Here is a 16,820-nt window from a genome sequence, read left to right as displayed (position 1 = left end):
ATAATCAACTCCAATATCTTCCTAACCACTGTACAGGCTAACTGGTAGATAATTTCTTTTCTTCTGTCTCAATCTTTTCTTGAAAACTGGAATGACATTTGGAATTTTGCAGTCCCCGGAACCATTCCAGAATCTCGTGATTCTTGAAAGGTCAATTCAATGGTTCCACAATCTCTTCAGCTACTTCTTGCAGAACCCTGGGGTGTTGCCCATCTAGTCCAGGTGAATTATCTACCCTCAGACATTTCAACTTCCCAAGCACCTTCTCCTTTGTAATAGTAACTATACTCACTTCTGACTTCTACCACCCTTGAATTTCTGGCATATTTCTAGTGGCTTCTCTGTGAAGGCTAATGCAAAATACTTATTCAGTTCCTCCGCTATTCCTCCCCCCCGTTACTACCTCTCCAGCATCATTTTCCAGTAGCTTGCTATCCAATCTCATCTCTCTTTTTTACTATTTATATATCTAAAAAAAACTTTTGATGTCCTCTTTTATATTATTGTCAAGCTTACTTTTAGTTACCCTCTGTTGGTTTTTAAAGGCTTCCCAATTTTTGAAGTTCCCACTAGTTGTTGCTCGATTGTACGCTCTCTCTTTTGCTTTTATGCTGCCTTTGACATCCCTTGTCAGTCATGGTTGTGTCATCTTCCCTTTGGAATGTATCTATCCTGCACATTCTGAATTGCCCCCTGAAACTCCAGCAACTTCTGTTTTGCCTTCATCCCTGTTAGTGTCCCTTTCCAATCAACTTTGGGTTTTAGTTGCTACATTTTCTGCTTTTGACTGCAACATTGAAGGCACATGGCTCTGTAGGGATCTATAAATAGTCTCTTAAAATACAACAACAAACAATCACACAATAAAACATTTTTAACCTGGAAGTTTACCAATATTTTGATAAATGAATTAACTCAAGCTGCACTAACTAGAACTACAACAGCCCTTTGAATGCCACAGTGAGGAGGTGGAAGTATATCATACAATGGTAATCTTGTGTATTTAAATCACATTCTTTTCAATGAGGCATGGATTTAAAGAAGCTTGCAACTTTCATATTAAGGATGACACAGGTGTTAAACATCAAATCCTTCAAAGGTATTATTCTGCAATCGTTCATCGCCTAGATTACATTGCCTAAACCATTATATATCGCTTGAAGCATGTATAAAATAATTCTGTTGAAATGTGTGACTGAAATTTGTTAGCACAGCACTGCAATATTCAGGAGCAAACTGTGCACTGCTTTGGATATGTAGATGTCCCTGATAGAGTCACAGAAGTACAGCACAGAAACAGACCCTTCAGTCCATCTAGTCCATGCCAAACCACTTAAACTGCCCACTCCCATCGACCTTCACCAGGACCATGGCCCTCCATACCCCTACCATTCATGGACCTATCCAAACTTATCTCAAATGTTGAAATCGAGCTTGCATGCAGCACTTGTGCTGGCAGCTCATTCCGCACTCGCACAACCCTCTGAAAGAAGAAGTTCCCCCTCGTGTTCCCTTTAAACTTTTCACCTTTCACCCTTAACCTGTGCCATCTTGGGCCGGAGGAGAAGATGACGGCGTGACACAGCGCGCGCAGCTCTCCAGTGAAAATGATATCGTCTCTGTTAAATAGGGGCCGTGGATAATTCTGATTTGATGGAGACAGATGTGAAAGCACAGAGGAACATCTGGAGAAATTTCTGAAACACCGGTTCACTGCCGCTGTTACTGGACGATCGAGAATCTTCTGGAGGGAAGGCCCCAAAATCCCCGGCTTTGCCTGCTGCTGGCGACAAGGTTAAGGTTGAGTCGATCGGATAGAGATGGTGCTCGGTACTCGGTGTCGGAGGGCTGGTCGGAGGCTCGAAGTTTTCAGACGACTCAGAGTCGGACTGTGGTCCGGCATGGCAGGGAGAGTTCTCTTCCTTCTCCGGTCTGCGTTAGATGTGGGACATTCGAGAGGCTTTGAACTTTTTACTGTGCCATGGACTGTTCTTCATCAAGTTATGGTATTGCTGCACTATTGTAACTATATGTTATAATTATGTGGTTTCGTTAGTTTTTCAGACTTGGTCTGTCCTGTGTTTTGAGATATCACACCGGAGGAATATTGTATCAGTTCTTAATGCATGCATTACTAAATAACAATAAAAGAGGACTGCGTGTCCTCATAATCTAATCCAATCTAATCTAATCTAATCTGGTTGTAGTCCCAGCCAATCTCAGTAGGAAAAAGCCTACTTGCCTTTACACTATCTATACCTTTTATAATTTTGTATACCTCTATCAAATCTCCTCTCAATTTTCTATGTTCTAATGGATATAGTTCAATCTTTCCTTATAACTCAAGTCCTCCAGTGCCGGCAACAAGCTTGTAAATTTCCTCTGCACTCTTTCAACCATGCTTACATCTTTTCTGTAAATAGGTGAACAAAACTCCACACAATACTCCAAATTAGGCCTCACCAATGTCTTATATGGCTTCAACATAACAACCCATCTCCTGTACTCAATCTAATGATTTATGAAGGCCAATATGCCAAAAACTTTCTTTATGATCCTATCCACCTGTGGCACCACTTAAAATGAATTATGAACCTGTATTTCCAGATCCCTTTGCTCTACCACACCCCTCAGTATCCTACCGTTCACTGTGTAAGACCTACCCTGGTTGGTCCTACCAAAGTGCAAAACCTCTCACTTGCCTGCATTAAATTCCATCTGCCATTTGTCACCCCATTTTTTCAACTGACACAGATCACTCTGCAAGCTATGATAGCCTTCCTCACTGTCCACTCTACCCTCAATCTTGGTATCATCTGCAAATTTGCTGATCCAGTTAACCACATTATCATCAAGATCACTGATATCGATGACAAACAACAAAGGGCCCAGCACCAATCCTTGCAGCACACCACTCCTCAGTCACAGGCCTCCAGTCAAAGAAGCAACTATCTACTACCACTCCCCTGGCTTCTCCCACAAAGTCAATTTAATCTAATTTACTACTTCATCTTGAATGCCGAGTGACGGAACCTTCTTGACCGACCTCCTATGCAGTACCTTGGCAAACACCTTGCTAAAAGTCTATGTAGACAACATCCTTGCCTACATTCACTTTTCAGATAACTTCCTTGAAAAACACCGTAAGATTGGTTAGACATGACCTACCACGCATGAAGACATGCTGACTATCCTTAATCAGTTCATGTCTATCTAAACACTTATATATCTTCTCCATTAGAATACCTTCAAATAACTTTCCCATGGCTGATGTCAGACTCATTGGCCTATTATTTCCTCGTTTCTCTTTAGAACCTTTTTTAAACAGCACAACAACATTGGCTATCCTCCAATCCTCTGGCACCTTCCTTGTTGCTAAGGATGATTTAAATATCTCTGCTAGGGCCCTGGATACTTCTGCACCTGCCTCCTGTAGGGTCCAAGGGAACAACTTGTCAGGCCCTGGGGATTTATCCACTTTGATTTGCCTCAGGATAGCAAATACCCCTCCTCTGTAATCTATACAGGATCCATACCAATGAGGAGCTCCCTAAGTTTCCCTCCTCCTCAGCAATCACTTCTTTAAAGTGCTGACAACAATTATGGTGTACAATTATCAATTGTAAATCAACATGCAGAAAAAAATGTATTTGCTTCCTTTAAGTGACCCTACAGGCAGCATTCAAGCCACTAAAACAGCAATGTCCTGTGAAAAGAGGTTGTTTTTAGCTTAAGACCAACTTTCAATATGTGACATGTCTTTAGCAATTATTTACAGAAAACTGAGTTACCAGACTACTTCCAATGTCCATGCAGAACAAAGGTGATTCAGGAGAGGTTTTGTTTTGCATTCCCTAACATTTGCTTTCAGAAAGACGTTAAACATTTATTCCACAATAGAAGTACTAACCTGGATTCAATGTGTTTTCATTGAAACCTTGCTATATTCAGAAAAAAAAACTGCAGATGATGACTATATTGAGTAGAAAAAAGTCGAAGAGAGCAGCCTTTCAAGGGAAAACCGAATTGTTCTGTTTTTATTTGTAAATATACCAATAAAGGAAACTAGATAGGACAGAATGCTCCATTCACATCCTTTTCAGAACATTCCCAAACTCAAAACAGAGATTAAAGTACTTTTGAAGGATACTCTCTGTTGCAACCCAGGAAGTCCAACAATTAATTTGAGCACAGGGTCCCACAAATAATAGTGCTGCATTGATCAAATAATAACAGGTTTTAAGAGAAATGTTGATTAAAGACACATATTGACCTTAGCTTCTTCTGTCCTGTTGTCTAGGTCCATCTAAAGAGCTTTTTGTGTCAGACAATGTACCATTCTTCAGGACTTTGCTGTCTGTCAGTCCATATATGAGCACTCAAGTAACATTTACACTCCAGAGAGTTGTTACTTATCATTCCAAGACTGACTGTTATCTAGGTCTTTTTGTAATAGGCAGAGACTACATATTTATCCAAGAACAATGAATGATATTGAACCTTGTGTAATTCATTATGCAAAGACCTCAGTTTTGAAATTCTGAGCAAGAAGTTCATTGATCAAAAAGCTGGGGTGACCTGGCCAAAGGTCACAGACAGTTCTTCAACAGTAATGTCCTGAGGTTGAGATAACTGTCTTCCTGCAACCATCTTCGTCTGTGAGGTATTTCATTTCATTATTATCAGGGCTTCTAGACACTACATTCCATCAAATGATATCTCGACGTCAAAGGTGGTCACTCTCACCTCACTTCGGTAATCTAACTGTTGGACTTGTAATGAGGTTGAATCATGTGGTCTTGGCAAAATCCAAATGACTAGTGATTAAGTTAAACTTGGTGATGCTGCTGTTCACACTTCAATAGCATAACCAAGTTTGACTGTCTGGACAGTAGACTGATTGTTCATTAGCCAAAATGGTTTTGATTTTTGTAGACTGAACAAGCATGGGCAATTCTCCTCATTATTGGGTTAACAGTAACATTGCAATAGTACAGAAAACAAGTTCAGCTAACCTCTCAGTCAACCCTGAACATATCTTCAAGTACTAAAATTGGATTACCATCTGGTTGCATTGCCTTTGCTGAATCCATTGCTTTTAGGCATTTTGTCCATGTGATGTGGAGTAATGTGAGTTCACTACAACATCTATGATGATGAGGACCTCAAGAGGAAGCAGTATCCAATACTCCAATCTACTGCCCAACACATCACGGGAACATTCCTCCCCACCATCTCAAGAAAGCAACATCCAAAACTCCTCACTATCTTGATCATACAGAAGACTGAAGTCCTCAAGGCTCAAGAACATCTACGTCCCTTCAACTATGGGTTCATAAACAATCCTAACTTCTACAGTTTCGTAGCACCATGAGTACTTCGATCACCTTGTACTAAAATGGGCTACTCCTTGCTCAATTTTTGTTTTTCTAGTCAAAGTGGCTAATATGATGCTATTTGCGTGCAATGCTGCTGTAAGTAAACTTGTCACTGCACGTGTGCTATGACAATAAAACCAAGACTAAACATGGGTTTAGTCCAAGACTAAATTTTGGTGCAATTGCATCATCCTCATCTTTAGCATTTGTTGTTCCCCAAGAATGTCTTAAGTCATTTTCCCTTATTGGCCATCTTCACCATGATCGCTAAGGATGTGACTTCTGTTTACTTTGCCCCACCTACCATATGCTGTGTTTGCTATTTAAGACGCACTGAAGCTTAAAGTTGCTAATAAACTCTTCTCAGGCTTCTAGCTGGTTACAGGTATCGATTTTAACCGACGTTTTGATGACAAACTCTGCCATTTTCATCAGGGATAATGCCTGGGCATGTCCAGTCCATCGTCTATCACTCCTGATTGCTTAGTCCTTATCCAATCAGGTTTCCACTGGCCACCTTGCTTACAATGGAATTAGAGTTCTTACTAAGAGCAAGACTTTTGCCTTTGGTAAAATTATTTTCCTCTAGCTTTACTTCAATGGCATCCTTTGCCAGGCAGTCCCAAAAGCTATTGGTGCGATACAGTAATGTTGTGCCGTCTAAGTCAATCCTATGGCCATTGCCAATGCAATGTTCTGCCATTGCCGATATCTCCAGGTAACCCAAACAGATACACCTCCCGAGCTGCTTGATGCGGGTTTCCACTGTGCATCCCATCTGGCTGATATACACTGCTCCACATTCACAAGGAATCCTGTAAACACTAGCCCTCCTTAGTCCCAGGTCATCTTCGACCAGCATAAGCTGTGATTTGAGCTTCTTTACGGGTTTGTGGATGGTATTCATCTGATATTTCTTCTGGCAATCCTTCTATGGTTTCAGTTTATGCCCAGTCCTGAGACACCAAGCAAGGCCATTTAATTAAGCAATTAGTGTAGTGATCATCATAGAATGTCTCTCTGGTACTTCCCACTCCGTCCCCTCTCCTTGTCCCCTTTCCACTCTCAGTCCACAGCAGAGACCCACATCAGAATCAAGTTTATTATCACACACACATCATTGAATTTAATTTTTTTCAGAGCAGTATAAGGTAATACATACTATTGCTAGAATACTGTGAAAAAAGTCTTAGTACTGCAAATCAGCAATAAATACGGAGAATATGAGGTGAACAGTCATTGAAAGTTACTCTTATTGTCTATATTAAATATGCCAATGAAGAGAAAAGCAAACATCAAAGATCACATACTCTTAACTCTAACCCTCTCGATTATTCAATTTTGCCACTTCATCATTTCTATTTGCGTAACTTTGGATTGTACTACCACCATTCTACTCCATTGTTGCTGTATTTATTGTTGCATTTATTGTTACAATGTATAATGTTTATTCTGTAAGCATCACAAGACGAAGGAATTTCATTGCACCCTGGTGTACATGACAATAAACTAATCTCATCTAACACCCATTGCCTGGAAAGAGCAAAGAAGGAACGACCAATAACTTAAACATCGTCATTTACATCATCAGAAAATTCCAGAAAACCTTGCACATAAATAACTATTTTTAAAGAAAGTAATCACTAGCGGCTTTTGGGAAACCACAACTGGAAGGCTTCACAATTCCGATACAATAAAGAAGAACCTGATTCATTTTTTGAATGGCTGAATGAAGGGGTAACTTTGCCAAGGAAACCAGGGGAATTGCTTTTAACACTGTTTTGACAGACAACAAAACCAATGGCAGCAAGCACTGTAACATATTAGGGATCAGTGACTCAATTGTTTAGGGCAGCAGTTGCTGCTGTTGCATGTAATTTATTGCAATGCTGATTGCAGCTTTGCTATGAACTAGTAGAATTTACAGACTTGGGACTCTCTTCCACCAAGGACAAACATAGTACATCAGCCACAGTGTCGTCTCAAAGTCACTCAGCATCCTCATTTGGAATTATATGGCCAGTCTGTCATCACTGCTGAGTCTAAACTGCATATATGAAGACTAATTTCACATCAAGATCTTCAGCGGATCTAAAACCAGCAGATTTGAAAATAATCAGGCATAGATAGCTTCTATTTTGGATTTTTTAAATATTCTTTGAAGATATAACTGCTCTAGGTATTATTGAAAACTCCCTATCCTACAGTCTACAAATAATACAAGAGAAATAGGGTGCAAGTAAACACCACCTTCTAGTTTCAAAAATGCATCCCAAACCAGATCACCTTAGAGATGTTGTAAAGGAAAAGTGTCATATCAATGTTAATTGGCATCCAATTTTTAGAAAGGTTCTTATCACATTAGATCTGTATTTATTAAACACACAGAAGACTAGCAAACTCTTCTTGGGCATCCAGCCCGGAATCGGTATCCATTACAACTTATATTTCAATGACGAACTCCGAATTCTTCATCAGGGATGATGCCCAGGCATGTCTACTCTGGTGGTATTTATACCCTCGTAGTCCATCCCTTCTAATTGGTTGGTCCTCAACCAATCAGATATCCAATCTCCCACCTTGTTTATAACCAAATTCCAGCTCTTACTTAGAGTGAGACCTTAATTTTTGTTAAAGTTCTTTTCCTCTAGTTTTATTTCAATGGCTTCCTTTACCAGGGAGTCCCAAAAGCCATTGGCACGGCACAGTGGAATAAAATGCTGTTGAAATCAATCCTATGGCCATTGTGAATGCAACGTTCTGCTACTGCTGATTTCTCTGGATAACCCAAACGGATACACCTCCTGTGCCCCTTGATGCTATTTTCCATTGTGCGTCCCGTCTGGCTGATATATGCTGATCTGCATTTACAGGGAATCCTGAAAAGACCAACCATTCAGAGTGCCAAGTCATCTTTGACCCCCATAAGCTGTGATGTGAGCTTCCTTATGGGTTTATGGATGGTATTAACCTGGTATTTCTTCAGAATCCGGATGATCTTCCAGACACTGTGGAATTATAGAGAAGACAGACAGTAGTGATGGGTTCCTCATTGTTGTTAGGTTTCCTGGTTTTTCTGTCGGCTATTTTAAGGGACCGATTGATTTCTTTCACCTTGTAGCCATTCTGTAGGAACGTCGTGCATAATCATCTTTTTTCCTCGGGGAGACTCTCCAGGTCTGAAATAGTTTTCGCACACGTAATCAAAGTAGAAAGAACTGCTCTATGTTGGGAGAAGTGATGGTGGCTGTTATTGATGAGGTACAAGTCCGCGTGAGTGGGTTTCCGATAATTGTTATATCCAAGCCTACGGTACGGCTTCCATTGTAATAGAATGTCCAGGAACATGAGGCAACCATTTTTGTCCACTTCCATCGTAAAGTGAATGTTTGGAAGTATGCTGTTCAGATGGTTGTGGAACTGTTGGAGTGCCTGGAGTCCATGAGGCCACACTACAAAGGTGTTGTCAACGTATCTGTAGAAGCATTTGGAGCGTAAGGGGGATGAACTCAGAGTCCTTTCCTCAAAGTTCTCCATGGAGGAATTAGCAATAGCCGGTGACAAGGGCAATCCCATGGCCCCTCTGTCCATTTGTTCATAGTAGTTCCTCTTATCGAGGAAGTATGTTTATGTAAGGGTATGATCAAAAAGATCAATGGTACCCTCAAAACTTAACCGCAGGAAGACCAAGCCTTAACGGGAGCTCCCATGTACAGAAATTACACATTATGCCCTCCGGGTTCAGCTGGATGTTGGCTATCATTTTAACGAGATCATTCAAATTCTTGATGTGATGCTCACCGTCTCCAACAAAGGGAGGCACCATGGTCATTAAATGGTTAGTGCAGTATTAAGTCAGAGATTCTATCCCACTGACAATAGGCCTGAGGGTGGAACCCTCCTTATGTATCTTAGGGAGCCCGTGTAGTCTTGATGGTGCCAGCCCCTGAGGCAGGCATATTTAAGACACTCCTGACACAGAAGTGTTTTGAATATGTCTGCTGGCATCCAGATTTTTTCAGTAAAGTGGAGGTCGTCCTCACAATCAAATCTGCGGGATCCTGCTACCGAACTCTGCAGGCGTGATCATTCAGGATCTGTTGGACCTTTCCTGTGGTATTCCTCTGACAACATCAGGACCACTGCATTTCCTTTGTCTACTGGTAAAACCATGATGACTGGGTTTCGGCGTAGTGCCTGGAGTATAATGTTTGGTTTCGGTAAAATGGCTCTTTTGAAGGCCAGGCAGACCTCTATCCTTACCTCTTCAGTGGTATCCAGTGGAACATCCTGGAAAAGATTTCACTGCTAACGTAATGGTTTTTCTGTAGAAGCAGTGTGTTTGGGTTATGGTTAGAGATGAGGGGTGCTTTGGAAAGTAAGCTGGGTCCTTTGTTCGGCGGGAGATGAAGAGGGCAGACACTGGAGAAAACTGGTCATAGGATTTGACCCAGTGGGGGACCGTGATTCGATGGAGCATGGGTCCACAGTCAACTGAGAATCGGTGAATATGCCTTTTGGGAGAGTTGAGCTCCAACTTGTGCACATTTGACTGTTTAATTATAATGGGCCCTTTTTTGTTTTTTCTTTCTTTTCTTTACTTACCCTTTAGTTAAGATTCATAAACATAATTCTTTTAATCGTATGCAGTGTGCTGTCTGTTATTTCTTGGCACTAATTTGTAACAGGGTAGCAAATTACACAGCATCCACACAAACCGGGTTTGGGGTGGGAGAGTGTCTCAATCTCAATCTCATGGGTTTGGCAGGACTGGAGAGTGTTTTCTCGAGACTTACACAGCCAAGGAAACCAGCAGGGTTGTGTGTGTGTGTGTGTGTGTGTGTGTGTATATGTATATATATATATATATATACACACATACATATATACACACATACATATATACACACACACACACACACACACACACACACACACACACACACACACACACACGGGTGATTGATAAGTTTGTGGCCTAAGGTAGAAGGAGATGAGTTGTACAGCTCTCGTTACATATATGTGCAGTTCAGCTCCTTGAGTGAAAATGTAGAAAGTTTGAAGTTAATCGCTCATCTCCCTCTACCTTAGGCCACAAACTTATCAATCATCCTTTTTGTGTGTGTGTGTGTGTGTATGTATATATAATATATATAGTAGCCTCGGACATGGCATCTATCAGAAACCCACTCACACGGATGATAATACACAATGTTCCTAACAGTAGGGGTCGCCACCCAGTCGATCTTTCAGACTTTCGCAGTAGATCCCAAAGAAAAATCAAAAATAAATACACAAATACTGTTATAATGTGAGCATTATAAAAGTAAGTAATACTAATTAGGATAATGGTAATATAGCAATATTTTCGCTAAAAAGCTGTTTGTAAAGAGAGATTGTTTCCAGGTTGCGGGGGTTTAGTTCTGTTCTTTCTGCCCCGTGCGCATGCGAATAGCTCCCCCGCCATGCACCGCGTATTCAGCATAGCCTGTGCTGCATCAAAGCGACCAATCAGATTAGGTAAGAGTACAGACTGTCGCAAACAACAATATACGGCAGTGGTCCCCAACCTCCGGGCCGCGAAGCATGCAGTGGTGCAGCGGTAGTCAGGATGCACACAGCACACTTTTAAGAAAAAAAGCCAAAATGAACAAGCTAATTAATTAGGTGCTGCCTGGCACGTAAATGTCGGCTCAGATCAGAGGCGACGCAATCGGCAATTGCTTGTGATATCCTGATAGCACAGCGGAGGCTCCACGAAAGAAGGCGAAAACATACAAATTCCATCCAGAATGGGAAGAGGAATTTCTATTTACCTTGGTGAAAGACAAGTGTGTATGTATGTTGTGCCACCAAACACAAGCACTGACTAAAAGAGGGAATCTGGAGCGGCACCACAACACCAACCACCAGGAATTTAAAGACACCTACCCCCCGAAGAGCGCAATTCATGCTGGAAAGTTGAGGAGCTGAAATCAGGGTTGAAGGCCCAGCAATCGTTTTTCACAAAACATGCTGCTCAAAATAAAGCTGCTATTGAAGCATCATTTCGTGTAAGTCACCTTTTGGCTAAACACAAGAAGCCTTTTACAGATGGCGATTTATTCAAAGAAGCAATGGCCATTAACGCAGAGACTGTTTTTAATGACTTTAAAAACAAAAATGGCATCACAACCGCAATACGTAATATACTGCTTGGCCCTGCAACAGTGACAAGGAGGGTAGAGTCCCTGTCAGAGGACATGAATATTTTTCACTACAGTTCAATGAATCCCTGGATGTAATGCAAACAGCTCAGCTTGTTGTATTTGTCAGAATGGCTTTCCAGGACTTTACAACAAAGGAGGATTTCCTCACTATTTTACAATTATAGGAAAGAACGAGAGGTGAGGATATTTACAATGAGTTTAAAAAAATATGTCCGTGAAAATGACATCCCCATTCATAAACTGGTGGCAACTACTATTGATGGGGCTGAGCAATGCGCGGCGTGTGCCTTGGTTTTATACCACTAAAAGTCAGTGCCTACTTTGGGTCAACTTATCTATGTGAAATTGCATTTTCACATATGAAAACTGTTAAATCTAAGTACAGGAGCTGATTTACTGACAGACACCTCACTAGAGTTGCCAACTTTCTCACTCCCAAATAACGGACAAAAGTAGCACTCAAATCCTGGGACATTTGTGTTTACCCCGAGAAAGACTACGATGACCATGAAGCTTTGCGCGGGCACCTGTGTGCGCATGCATGTACGTGCCGATTTCTTTTCTTTACCCCACCAATTGGTTTTGGGTTAATTTTCATTATTTCTACTTTATATAGGCTGTGTATTTATCATATCATTCCTGCTTTTAAGTATTATTTTAGGTTTTATGTGTTATTTGGTATGACTTGGTAGGTTATTTTTTTGGGTCTGGGAACGCTCAAAATTTTTTTCCATATAAATTAATGGTAATTTCTTCTTCGGCGTAAAGCATTTCGGCACAAAAGGTTTTATAGGAATGCTCTACCTTAGCGGGGGGGAATACGGGACAGATGGCAACCCTACACCTCACAGACTGTCTCAGACTGGCTGTCTGTAGTTATGAGCCAAATTTCAGGGAACTAGCAGAAAGTATTCAGCCCCAGTCATCACACTGAGTGCAACAGTTAATTTTTATTCATTTATTTTTCGTGTTGAAATAAAATTACATAATGAAACTTAGCATTAAAGGTGTGAAGTATTGTAATATTCTTAAAGAAAGACAAGTTATGGCCTGTTTGATATGCTAGTTACAGCGTTTTCTTGTTTGAATTAAATTGAAAGTTTGACAGAAGTATTTTGTGTAATTCAAATACAATTCGCCCAAATAAAAGGCCACAAATTGGAAGTACAATCTGAGCTGTTTTTTCTCTAAACGATTTAGTAGGTAGATCTTGTCTTTCACTGAGGTCGAGGTAGGGGATCTTGGGCTTAAAAAGGTTGGTGACTACTACTAACAGAATGGCTACAAGGTGAAAGGAATCAATCAGATTCTTAAAAGAGCCGATGGAAAAACCAGGAAACTTAACAATGATCAGGAACCCACCACTACTGCCTGTCTTCCCTATATTTCCACAGTTATTGGAAGGATCACCAGGATCCTGAAGAAATACCATATTAATAGCATCCACAAACGGATAAGGAAGCCCTAATCAAATCCCTGATGAAGATGGCAGAGTTTGTCATCGAAATGTCAATTATAATCAATACTGGTACCCAACTGGAAGCCCAAGAAGAGTTTATTCTTCAGTATGCTGAGAAAGCACTAGCTCCTTGGTCAAACAGAAGACTGCAGCAATCCTCAGAAAAAGCTATCATCATGTGACAGCTCAAACAATGATGTTTTTCAGTCACATCAATTAACTAAATGGTGTTGTTATTTCCACATTAGTTACATGCAAGGGAGAAGTTAAACTGTGAAATCTGTGCCATCAATCATTCCTGTAGTTCTGTGCTTTAAAGTCCCCTGAACATTACTATGATTAGAAACCCTAACGTTAACAAATCTGGAATATTTTGCAAGTGATACAGCTTTCTGCACACACTTGGCTGTTTAACCATCAAATCTGAATAGGTAATAACTTGACAAACAAACTATCACTATCACCAATATGTATCCCGACTATATGTACAATACTCTATAGAAGACTCTCAAGACTAGTTTGGGCATGCTTAAAACCCGCAATCTAAATCGTAGGATGATGTTTCTTCTGTCGAGGGTGGGAGTTTATTAGATTTTTAACCAATTATTCCCAACAAGTTAGATTGTTGCCTTAAAAAGGTCAGCATGGATGAATTCAGTACATGAAGTTATAGTGCAGAAGATCACACATAAAACAATTAATCAAGAGAATTGAAGCACCATTTACAACTTTCCTTCCTATAAACTGTTCCACCCTGCAGGAGGGCCAGCATACAGAATTTCATCAAATATCACATTATAATCAGTATAACCTTGTTTTTTCCAAAGTACAGTCATTCTAAATTTTGGGCTTTCTTCACCTCTTAAGAAGCCCGAATGCAGGGGTTTCCAACCTGGGGTCCACTGACCCCTTGGTTAATGGCATAAAAAAGATTGGGAAGCCCTAATGGCTTTGCTTTGCCTTCATATTTGCAAGTTTGACAAATAAGATTAAACCCTTTAGTTTCATGGAGAGTTTAGGCATAAATTCACCAATGATACCACAGTTGCTGGCAAAATCTCAGATGGCAACAGAGAGGCAAACTGAACTGAAAAAGATTGGCTGACTGAGTGGTGTCACAACAACAATCTTGTCAGCAAGACCAAGGAACTGATTGTAGACTTTGGGAAGGGGTGTGGTCATACCCACCAAAGCTGGTGGTCATACAAGCCTTCATTGATGGGTCAGTGTTAAAAAAGGTGAGAAATTCCTGGGCATCAGAGCATCAACATCTCAGAGGATATTTCCTCAGTCTAACATAATGATGCAACCAGGAAAAAGGTATGACAGCAGCTTTAATTTATTACGAGTTTGAGGAGATTTGGTATGTTACCAATGATTCAAGCATACTTCTGAAATGTATTGTGGAGAAAGTCCTGACTAGTCCCATCACCACCTGGTATGGAGGCTCCAGTTAGCAGGATCAAAAGAGACTGCTGACGGTTTTAGACTTTGCCAATTTCATCATGAGCTCAACTCTCCCCACCATTGAGGAGATCCTCAAAATGTAGCGCTTCACGAAGGCAGCTTCCATCATTAAGGACCCTTACCATATAGACTCTCTTCTCATTACTAACATTGGGAAGGAAGTGTAGGAGCCTCAAAACCCACACTCAATATTTCAAGAATATCTTCTCCTCCTCCGCCATCAGATTTCTGCATGTATCATGAACTCTCACTTACTTCCCCCCCTTCACACTATTTACTTTTTTTTATAAGTTACAGCAATTTTTTATATCTTACACTGCCGCATTGCCACAAAACAACTTTCATGACATACGTCAGTGATAATGAAGCTGATTCTGACCTTTTCTTTTATTATTTATATAACACACAATCATTTAGTGTCCATAATCATCAGATAACACACCATTCAATTCTGTGGCAAGCAGGGTCACACTACCAGGGTTCTCACTAATAAGACAACCATGCCAGTGGAATATTGCCTCTCAAAAGTTTGATAAAACTCTTTGCCTTTAACTTCTGTGTTTCTGAAATTATATAAGAATTCATCTCTGACAACATCTGGCACAACACATGTGATAGTGCAATGTTCTCAATTTCATAGAGTAACTTTGAAATGAGTCAAAATGATGGCAGCAGACCTTTACCTCAAGGTTCCTTGTGACAAGTGCATGATATGGGAATAAATGTTTAAATACCTACACTCTGGGAATTCTTTTCCTCATCCTTCTCTTAATAACTACTGAGAAGAATCAGTATGTTCCGAGGAACAAGTTAAATATTGTTACAATACAGTACAGTCAGAAACAAGCTCTTCAGTCCACGATTCCAAATTAAACTCATCCCATCTGCCTACACATGATCCGTATTTTTCTATTCCCTTCATATTCATGTTCGGGGACATCAGGGAACCACTGGCTACTGAAGGACTCATACCGTCCCTGAGATATATATTTGCACAAACAAGAACACTCATGTGATCTAGGATAACCAGAGACAAAGGTGGTAGCATAGAAAAAAAGCCACAAAACACGAGGAAGGTTTTACATCAATCAATGGGTCAAAAAAAGATGAGCAACAGTTATGTATTTATACTGTTGTGAGGCAAATACTCAAGAACTGCACGTGTGAATCGAAGCGTCATTATCAGTGAGCAGACTTTAATAGATTCCCACGTAGCCTTTTCTCTGATACTTTAAATAAAGTGTTAGACTGAGTAAATTAAATGAGTTAAATTTATGGGGAAAAAACTGAAAAATGTAAATTAGTGTACGTGTTAATAATTCAGCAACAATTCCACAGCTACAGACATCACACGAGAGACTTCAAAAATTAATTAATGCTATTTTACTTATCAATAAAATAGTTAAGTGTGAAATGGTCTTATGAACACCAGTGAAATTCCAAGCAACTAAAGTGACTGAGCAGTAATTAGAGAGAGCTATAATGAATGTACTGGAACCAAGTTTTAAACCCAAGTCAACCTTCCTGCCCAATGTCGACATTCCCTAAAATGGTGAATTAAACTTTTAGACTCCCGTACCAACTATAAACATTCCGAGGTCATGCAACACTAGTTGAATGAAGTTTCCTCTACATTCTTCCATCAGTACAAGTTAACACCAGTGTAAAATATGCACTGAGGAGATGGTCCAATTCAGTGGATTCATAATCACCTTATGAAAGTGGTTTTTCAGCAAAAGATTTGACAGTTTCATAATCATTTATTGACAGTGGGTTTTAATTGTAAAAACTTCAAATCAAATTAAAATTCTGTCTATTACATAGAGATTTAATTCACTTTGGATTAATAATCACAGCTAGCACAAAAGCATGAAGCAGTGCTTAAATACCAGAAACCTGTGTCAAAACAAAGCCTTGTGTCTAATTCTACTTTATTCATGATTCATGAAACATAATCTTGAGTTATAACTTGTGTGCATTTAAAATTATAAAATACCAAAGTTCCATTATATATTTTTGCATAAACTGCAATTCTTTCCCCCAGCCCACCAAATATTGCTTTGCAACTTCTTCTTCTTTGGTTGTCCATCGAAATCCGATGACAACGTCCACTCCTTTAACGGTGAGATCTTTGATGACTATACAGTCCTATCCTGGACCCACAAGCTCTATTGCAGGTGGGACATATATATGTAGCAGTGGTGGTGGTCGTGGTGGTGGCAGCCACAGCTGCATTTCTCCTGGCTCTCTTCTGCTGTCTTCTGGTTGTTCTTTTCATCTCCAGAATACGAACCCCGTCCCTGCACA

General features: G+C 40.2%; 1 protein-coding gene across 8 annotated transcripts in view; it reads right to left on the bottom strand.

The window, feature by feature from the left end:
- The window catches only part of atrnl1b (attractin-like 1b), a 1,086,143-nt gene that overhangs the window by 568,711 nt on the left and 500,612 nt on the right, over positions 1-16,820 (bottom strand). The window lies entirely within an intron of this gene.

The sequence above is a fragment of the Mobula hypostoma genome, chromosome 19, assembly GCF_963921235.1.
Source record: "Mobula hypostoma chromosome 19, sMobHyp1.1, whole genome shotgun sequence".
NCBI classification, from domain to species: Eukaryota; Metazoa; Chordata; class Chondrichthyes; order Myliobatiformes; family Myliobatidae; genus Mobula; species Mobula hypostoma.
The sequence above is the reverse complement of the archived record's forward strand: the minus strand, read 5'-3'. Positions and strand labels throughout refer to the sequence as shown.